Here is a 6,000-nt window from a genome sequence, read left to right as displayed (position 1 = left end):
CAGTGTAGAGTGAGCTTTACTCTGTATCTAACCCCGTGCGGTACCTGTCCTGGGAGAGTTTGATGGGGACAGTGTAGAGGGAGCTTTACTCTGTATCTAACCCCGTGCTGTACCTGTCCTGGGAGTGTTTGATGGGGACAGTGTAGAGGGAACTTTACTCTGTATCTAAACCCGTGCTGTACCTGTCCTGGGAGTGTTTGATGGGGACAGTGTAGAGGGAACTTTACTCTGTATCTAAACCCGTGCTGTCACTATAATGGGAGTCACTCTCTCTCCCCCCTGTCACTATGTGGTAGTAGGAACAGTTGTGCAGAGTAGCTCCTAGATGGTTGGAAAGTGGGGGTGGCACGGTGGCACAGTGGTTAGACCTGCTGCCTCACGGCGCCGAGGACCCGGGTTCCATACCTGACCCAGCTTACTGTCCCTGTGGAGTTTGCACTTTCTCCCTGGAACTCTCACCCCACAACCCAAAAATGTGCCGGGTAAGTGCAGATTGACAAAGACACCTGGGACCCTGGGTGTCCCTGTCCATGATGCAGATGCAGCAAAATATTAAGAAGGCTAACCGGATGTTGACCTTTATCACAAGGATGGTTTGAGTGCAGGAGCTGTGTGGTCCTGTTTTAATTGGACAAGAGGTTCGTATATCGCACCTTAGACCGATGTTGGATTACAGTCTGTGTGCAGGTAGAACTTTCTCCCCGTGTCTGCGTGGGTTCCTCCGGGTGCCCCGGTTTCCTCCACAATCCAATGAGGTGCAGGTTAGATGGATTGGCCACGCTTAAAGATTGCCCCTTAGTGTCACAAATATGTGCAGATTAGGGGGGTTGTGTGGTTACGGGGATAGGACGGGGGAGTGGGCCTAGGTAGGATGCTCTTGCAGAGGGTCAGTGCAGTCTCAATGGGCCGAATGGTCTCCTTCTGCACTGTAGAAATAAAATGATTCTAGTACCTTGTAGGGACAATTTGCAGTATGTGTATATATGTGTGTGTTGATGTCTATGTGTGTGTGTGTATGTGTGTGTGTCTGTCTGTGTGTGCGTTCCTGTGTGTGCGGGTTCTTCTGTGTCTGTGTTTGTGTGTCTGTGTGTGTGCATCTATGTGTGTGTGTGTGTCTGTGTGTCTCTTTGTGTCTGTGTTTGTGTGTCTGTGTGTGTGTGCATCTATGTGTGTGTGTCTCTTTGCATCTGTGTATGTGCGTGCCTGTGTGTGTCTGTGTCTCTGTGTGTGTCTGTGTCTTTCGGTGAGTGTATGTATGTATGCCTGTGTCTGTATGTATGTGTGTGTGTCTTTGTGTGTGTCTGTGTTTCTGTGTGTATGCCTGTGTGTGTGTGCCTGTCTGTGTATCTGTGCGTGTGTGTCTGTTTGTGCGTTCCTGTGTGTGCGTGTTCCTCTGTGTCTGTGTTTGTGTGTCTGTGTGTGTGCATCTATGTGTGTGTGTGACTGTGTGTCTCTTTGCGTCTGTGTTTGTGTGTGTGTGTGTGCATGTGTGTGCCTGTGTCTCTGTGTGTCTGTGTCTTTCGGTGTGTGTATGTATGTATGCCTGTGTCTGTATGTATGTGTGTGTGTCTTTGTGTGTGTATGCTTGTGTGTGTGTGCCTGTCTGTGTATCTGTCTGTGTGTCTGTGTGTGCGTCCCTGTGTGTGCGTGTTCCTCTGTGTGTGTTTGTGTGTCTGTGTGTGTGCATCTATGTGTGTGTGTGACTGTGTCTCTTTGCATCTGTGTTTGTGTGTGTCTGTGTCTGTGTGTGCATGTGTGTGCCTGTGTGTGTAAGTGTCTCTGTGTGTGTCTGTGTCTTTCGGTGTGTGTATGTATGTATGCCTGTATGTATGTATGTGCCTTTGTGTGTGTGTTTTTCTGTGTGTATGCCTGTGTGTGTGTGCCTGTCTGTGTATCTGTCTGTGAGTGTCTGTGTCTGTGTGTGCATTCCTGTGTGTGCGTGTTCCTCTGTGTGTGTCTGTGTTTGTGTGTCTGTGTGTGTGCATCTATGTGTGTGTGTCTGTGTGTCTCTTTGCGTCTGTGTTTGTGTGTGTCTGTGTGTGTGTGTGCATGTGCGTGCCTGTGTGTGTGTGTCTCTGTGTCTTTCTGTGTGTGTGTGTATGTATGTGTCTGTCTGTATGTGTGTGTGTCTGTGCCTGTGTGTGTCTGTGTGTGTGTGTCTGTGTGTGTGTGCGAGTCTCTGTGTGTTTCTGTGCCTGTGTTTCTGTGTGCGTGTGTGCGTGTGTGTGTGTGTGTGTGTGCATCTGTATGTGTGTGTGTGTGTGAGTCTCTGTGTGTGTCTGTGTGTTTCTGTCTGTGTGTGTGTCTGTGTGTTTCTGTGTGTGTCTGTGTGTGTGCGTCTGTGTGTGTGTGCGTCTGTGTGTGTGTGCGTCTGTGTGTGTGTGTGTCTGTGTGTGTCTGTGTGTGTGTGTCTGTGTGTTTCTGTGCCTGTGTGGCTGTGTGTGTCTGTGTCTGTGTGTGTGCGTCTGTGAGTCTGTGTGTGTGTCTGTGTGTTTCTGTGCCTGTGTTTCTGTGTGCGTGTGTCTGTGTGTGCGTGTTTCTATGTGTTTGGCTTTGTGTGTCTGTTTGTCTTTGTGTGTGTGTCTGTGTCTCTTTGTGTGTGTGTGTGTGTATATGCATTTGTGTGTGTGCCTGTGTGTCTGAATGTGTGTGTGTCTGTCTGTGTGTGTGTGTGTTCTGTGTGTGTGTTCTGTGTGTGTGTTCTGTGTGTGTGTCTGTCTGTGTGTGTGTGTGTCTGCCTGTCTGGCTGTGTGCCTGTGTGTGTGTCTGTCTGTGTGTGTCTGCCTGTGTGTGTCTGTCTGTCTGTGTGCGTGTCTGTGTGCGTGTCTGTGTGTGTGTGTCTGTGTGTGTGTCTGTGTGTGTGTCTGTCTGTGTGTGTGTGTGTCTGTGTGTGTCTGTCTGTGTGTGTCTGTTTGTCTGTGTGTCTGTGTGTGTGTGTGTGTCTGTGTGTGTCTGTCTGTGTGTGTGTCTGTCTGTGTGTGTGTTTGTGTGTGTGTGTCTGTGTATGTGTGTCTATCTGTCTGTGTGTGTGTCTGTGTGTGTCTCTGTGTGTCTGGCTCTGTGTGTCTGTCTGTGTGTGTGTGTGTGTGTGTGTCTGTGTGCCTGTCTGTGTGTGTGTGTGTCTGCGTATGTGTGTGTCTGTCCGTGTGTCTGACTGTGTGTGTCTAACTGTCTGTGTGTGTGTCTCAGTGTGTGTCTGTCTGTGTGTGTGTGTCTGTCTGTGTGTGTGTGTGTCTGTCTGTGTGTGTGTGTCTGTCTGTCTGTCTGTGTGTGTCTGTGTGTGTGTGTCTGTGTGTTGGAATGTCTGTGTGTCGGTATGTCTGTGTGTGTGTCGGTGTGTGTCTGTCTGTGTCTGTGTGTGTGTGTGTGTCTGTGTGTGTGTGTGTCTGTGTGTGTGTGTGTCTGCGTGTGTGTCTGACTGCGTGTGTGTCTGTCTGTGTGTGTGTCTGTCTGTGCGTGTGTGCGTGTGTGTCTGCGTGTGTGTCTGTCTGCGTGTGTGTCTGTCTGCGTGTGTCTGTCTCTGTTTGTCTGTCTGTGTGTGTGTCTGTGTCTATGTCAGTGTCTGTGTGTGTGTCTGTGTGTCTGTGTGTGTGTCTGTCTGTGCATGTGTGTCTGTGCATGTGTGTCTGCGTGTGTGTCTGTCTGCGTGTGTCTGTCTGCGTGTGTGCCTGTCTGCGTGTGTGTCTGTCTGTGTGTGTCTGTCTGTGTGTGTCTGTCTGTGTGTGTCTGTGTGTCTGTCTCAGTTTGACTTTATTTAGTAACGATTGAAGATAATCAGAGAGAAAGTTTGCCACAGAGCACACACATTGGCAGCCTTGTAGGTGTAAACAATAATGACAGAGACATTGTGAACCCTGAAGAGAGCGTCATACCTAGGCCCACTCCCCTCCCCCGTCGCTGTCACCCCACCTGACCTCAACATCTTTAGATACTATCGGCAATTTTGATTTTGCACGGCCAATCCACCTAACCTGCACATCTGTGGACTGTGGGAGGAAACCGGAGCACCCGGAGGAAACCCACGTAGGCACGGGGAGGACGTGTAGACTCCGCACAGACAGTGACCCAAGCCGGGAATCGAACCCGGGATCCTGGAGCTGTGAGGCCGCAGTGCTAACCACTGTAGCGCCGTGCCGCCCTCAGTGCATTCCCTCACACCCAGGTCCCCACAACTCCTCCTCACACTGGTGATCCTTTTCACCAATGTCTTGCCCTGCTCTCCCAGCCCCCGATATATATCCCCAGTGTGTAATAGTGAGCGAGTATGAGACAGGGTGTGTAAGAGTGAGTTAGTGAGTGAGAGTGTGTGTTAGTGTGTGATTGTGTAAGAGTGTGAGCGAGTGTGTACGAGTATGTGTGTAAGTGTGTGTGCGAGTGTGTAGGAGTATGTGTGTAAGGGTGTGTGCGAGTGTGTGAGAGTATGTGTGTAAGTGTGTGCGCAAGTGTGTAAGAGTGTGTTGAGTGAGTGAAATCTAACCCCTCAATTAGATTGCACACTGTGTCGCACTCCAGTGTATCTGTTAACAGTGAGTGTGTGTTAGGGTGACTGTGTGTAAGAGAGAGCGAGTCAGTGTGTGAATATGTCAGTGTGAGTGACTGTGTAAGTGAGTTTGAGTGTATGAGTGAGATAGTGTGTAAGAATGGGTGAGTGTGCGCGTGCGTGTTTGTAATAGTGGGTGTGAGTGAGTGTATGAGTGAGTGAGTGTGTAAGAGTGAGTGTGTGTGAGGGAATGTGTAAGAGTGAGTGATGGACTGAGTGAGTGTGCAAGTGAGTGTTTGTGAGAGAATGTGAGTGTGTGTAAGACTGAGTGAGTGGTGTGAATGTGTAAGTGAGAGGAAGTGAGTGTGTAATAATGAGTGAGTGTGTACTCAATAAGTGAGTGAGGAATAAGTGAGTTTCAGTGTGTAAGTGAGTGAGTGCAATAGTGAGTGAGTGTGAGTCAGGGTGTGTAAGAGTGAGTTAGTTATTAAGTGCGTGATAGTGTGTGTTCATGAGTGAGTGTGTAAGAGTGAGTTAAATCTAACCCCTCGATTTGATTCCAGTCTGTAACTCACTCCCGGGTATCTGTTATTCTATATATAAACCATTGTGAACCCCTCGATTAGATACCAGTCTGTAACTCACTCCTGGGTATCTGTTATTCTATATATAAACTATCCTGAACCCCTCGATTTGATTCCAGTCTGTAACTCACTCCTGGGTATCTGTTATTCTATATATAAACTGTCCTGAACCCCTCGATTAGATTCCAGTCTGTAACTAACTCCCGGGTATCTGTTATTCTATATATAAACCATCCTGAACCCCTCGATTAGATACCAGTCTGTAACTCACTCCCGGGTATCTGTTATTCTATATATAAACTATCCTGAACCCCTCAATTAGATTGCAGTCTGTAACTCACTCCCGGATACCTGTTATCCTGTATATAATCTATCCTGAACCCCTCGATTAGATTGCAGTCTATAATTCATTCCCAGATATCATTTCTTGTATGTATTAACCACCGATATGCCGGACTGAGATGAGGAGGAATTTTGTCACTCAGATGGTGGTGAATCCTGGGAATTCTCTATCCCAGAGGGATGTGGAGACTCCGTCATTGAACCGGCTCTAGACTGCGATTGATGGGTCAGCAAGAGGCACGGGGATAGGGCAGGAACATGGGGTTGAAATGGAAGAAGCTCCATGATCATATTGACTGGTGGAGTGAGCTCGAAGGGCTGAATGGTTCAGTCCTGCTCCTATTCCTTGTGGTCTGTTATTGCTAATTATTTCTATGTTTATCTATTTAAGATTATCCGGAAAAGTGTGATGGGAAGGGCAGCACGGTAGCATTGTGGATAGCACAATTGCTTCACAGCTACAGGGTCCCAGGTTCGATTCCGGCTTGGGTCTGTGCGGAGTCTGCACATTCTCCCCGAGACTGCGTGGGTTTCCTCCGGGTGCTCCGGTTTCCTCCCACAGTCCAAAGATGTGCAGGTTAGGTGGATTGGTCA

The sequence above is a fragment of the Scyliorhinus torazame genome, chromosome 4 (assembly GCF_047496885.1).
Source record: "Scyliorhinus torazame isolate Kashiwa2021f chromosome 4, sScyTor2.1, whole genome shotgun sequence".
Classification (NCBI taxonomy): domain Eukaryota; kingdom Metazoa; phylum Chordata; class Chondrichthyes; order Carcharhiniformes; family Scyliorhinidae; genus Scyliorhinus; species Scyliorhinus torazame.
Note: the sequence above shows the minus strand (reverse complement) of the source record.